General features: G+C 38.7%; 1 pseudogene; it reads right to left on the reverse strand.

Annotated features, from left to right (window-relative positions):
• Nucleotides 1–787: 787 nt before the first annotated feature.
• On the reverse strand, nt 788–1,703 carry LOC105555017 (annotated as a pseudogene).
• Between the last annotated feature and the right edge of the window lie 1,883 nt (nt 1,704–3,586).

Below are 3,586 nucleotides of genomic sequence, written 5' to 3' on the forward strand. Positions count from 1 at the left end.
AACTAAAGCAATAACCATTCTGAGATTATTTGTCATCTAGAAACAAAATGTCCAAAAAAAAAAAAGTTTTCTCGTATAGTATCTCTTGTTTAATAAGTAAAACAATAAAGTATACCAGAAAAAGTAGTAGACTTGAAATTAGGAGTCTATTAACTTGTTTTAGACTTTTTAAATAAAGAAATTGTGTGACTTTAAGGGAATCATTAGCATCTCTTAGTTCCAGCACCTCACAGATGCAATATTGGTATATTGGTGATCTATTTGGGGTATACAAAGGTAAACGTAAAATTAATGCCAGAAGAAGCTTCATGTGTATATTTAAAGTGGCAAAGTGGGCTGTATTTGTTAGGTCTTGTCAAACCTTGTCTGTCTGGAAAACACCGGCATATAAAGGACACATGATGCTGCCTAGTGGAGGATGGAAAGACAAGAGTAGAGGCAGGTTGTCAGGTTCTTATATGCAGCGGAACATTGTCATCCTAATTTTACTTTACTTGATCATTTGAAAAACCAATAATCTTTTCTAGAAGAAAAAAGGAAGTCCATAATGACAATGGAAAAAAAGAAAAACTTTCTTTATTATTACACAGGAAAAATGACAAAAAGGGGAAAGATGTGCAAAGGGTGAGGGAAAAAAATTACTATAAAAATTGGAGACAGATTGATAGGATGATACTCAACTAACCATCATCATGATAACAAATAGGAAAAATTATTTCCTCCTAAGTTATTATAATAAAATACAGAGAATCCCCATCCTGTAACTACATGCACAGAGAAATGTTGTTTATGGCAATAACATTCTCCTACTCAGAGCTTTTCCCATGGCAAATTTAGCATCTTTGCTCTTTAAGCTGTAGATTAAGGAGCTCATCATGGGACGCACATTCATATAAAAAACAGAAGAGGATTTTCCCTCATCCATAGACCCAGCAGAAGATGGTTTGACATACATAAATGCACTTAATCCAAAGAACAGAGAAACAGCAATTATGTGGAAACTGCACTCATTGGAACTGATGTGGAGGATCCTGGAGAGGATGTCACCATAAGAGATAAAGATGGTGACAACAGGCACAATGATGTTGATGCCTGCCACAATGAAAACCACCAGCTCACTGATGTAGGTGCTGGTGCAGGAGAGCTGGAACACAGGGAGAATGTCACAGAAGTAGTGATTGATGGTGTTTGCATCACAGAAGGTCAGTCTCAGCATGCATCCAGTGTGGGCCATGACCCCAGAAAAGGACAAGAAGTAGGAACCAAGCATAAGGCTGAAATACACTTTAGGGGACATGGCAATGTGATAAAGAAGTGGGTAACAGATGGTCACACAGCAATCATAGGCCATTGACGTCAGCATATAACATTCAGAAATAAAAAAAGAAAAAGAAGAAGAAAAGCTAGATCATGCAAACCACGTAGGAGATAATATTCTTCTCTGAAATACAGTTCCTCAGCATTTGGAGTGTAAACACAGAAGAATAACAGAAGTCTGTGAAGAACAATTTAGAAAGGAAAAAGTACATGGGAGTGTGAAGATGTGAATTCCGCATAGTTAGAATTACCAAGACAGAGTTTCTTATCACAGTGACAACATACATTACAAGAAACAGGAAGAACAGGGGGAGTTAAAGATCTGGCTGGTCTGTTAACCTCAGCAGAATGAATTCATTCACCAAAGAGCCATTTCCAGGAAACATTCTACTCTAAGGGAATCTATGGACACAGGAGAAAAGAAGACAACCCAGAACTTCCCACGGTATTTTCTCCCACACCTTGGAATATTGCTGAGATTGTCTGAAACTAGACTAATGTGGACCCACAGAATCTGCCTTTACCACTACTATGTTACTGAGTGGCGTTGACTTACCCATGATAGAATCTTACTAAGCCGAATATAGCACTAACTTAGCCTATGGAGTGAAGGCTAGTTCTGCCAAGTGCAAACTTAACCCTGAAGAAGTAATAGAATAAGGGAGAAGAAGGATGAACCGGGACAGAATCATCCTTCCCTCATCTCATTATTTCTTCATTCACTTGAGTCCTCCCTTACCATTAAAATTGGAAGCAGAGACCTTTGCAACCTGGTGCCCATATCCAATGCAGATTAGACTCTGGTGTGGTGGGGACAAAGGATCTCGTTTCTAATACACAAGTAGGGAACCCAAGTCCAAAAAAGGTTACATTACTACCCCAAGTCACAGAAAAAGCCATAAATCTACAAGAGGGAGATTTTCATTCACGGAGAGGGAACTACCAACTAAAATACTGCATCCATCACTTTCTCTGTTTTCTCTGAACATTCCCAGCTCCCACTTTAAATAGATTCTTACATCAGTTGCACTTGAATCTCAAGACTGACAAGGTGTAAAATAAAAGGCAATATCTTATATCCCTGTAATTCCATTTCAAAGCAAGACAGTAATATAAATAGAATTCAGAAATACATCCTCTTATGCCAGACAACCTCGGTGCTTTCTTTTGATTACTTACCCTGTGATCCTGAAAGGGAAATTTCAGTGTCTGAGGCTTTGGGTTTTTTGCTTCTAAGAAGGTGCAACCCAAACTCTATTTCCAGTATGTTCTGAAATTTTTTCTGAACTACAGATCATCTAATTTATGATAATTGCTTTGAATCCTCTCAAGCATCAGAAAAAATAGTCTTTATTGTTATTACATATGCCATTTAATGAGACATCAGAAGACTTACTACGAGTTTAATGATAATAATACAAGTGGTTATAAACAGTGTAGAAGCTTGCTCAGTCTCTTCCCCAGAAAACAGATTTTAAGAGTAACAGGAAAACAGGGGAATTGTATTTTCACCCTGGACCATAACCTGCCTTTAGTTCCTTAGAGACTTAATATTTTACTCAAGTTTTCTTTTCACTCTGGTCATTGTGCATCAGTCATGCAGAGCCAGAAATAAGCTTTAATTTCTCAGTCAGCAAGATGGTGCAATGGGAAGCCCTAGATCCTCCTTTCCCCATGAACAAAGTAATTCTACAACAATTCATGGACAGATTCTATTTGTGACACTTCTCAACCTAGTTATAATGTTCCTACATCCCAGTCTAGCATAAAATCAGCCACATGGAATCTGGTAGGAACATTTGCATTATCCCTGTGCCATAATCTCTATTTCTGGCAGAGCATCATGCAGTTGGAATAAAAGCTTCTCCTTGGGAAGGGCATTGGGGTACACCATGCATCCAATGCCCCACATTTTCCACAAGTTATGCCAAGGACTGGCTTCTATCTAGCCTGTCTCATAGCACTGATATGACATAAGACACAGCATGCTCTGATCACTAAGGGCCAGTGAAAACACAGTAGGCAATTTAGACAAAATAGCTCAGTACAGAGATAGAAGAGAAAGAAAGAAAGAAAAGCAAAGAAAGAGAAGGAAAAAAGAGAGAAAGAAAGAAGAAAGAAAGGAAGAAAGGAAGAAAGAAAGAGAGAGAGAGAGGGAGGTAGGGAGGGAGGGTGGGAAAGAAAGAGGGAGAGAGGGAGGGAAAGAAAGGAAGAAAGAGAGGAAGGAAGGAAGGAAGGAAGGAAGGAAGGAAGGAAGGAAGGAAGGAAG

This window comes from Mandrillus leucophaeus, unplaced genomic scaffold, assembly GCF_000951045.1.
Source record: "Mandrillus leucophaeus isolate KB7577 unplaced genomic scaffold, Mleu.le_1.0 Scaffold669, whole genome shotgun sequence".
In the NCBI taxonomy this organism is placed as follows: domain Eukaryota; kingdom Metazoa; phylum Chordata; class Mammalia; order Primates; family Cercopithecidae; genus Mandrillus; species Mandrillus leucophaeus.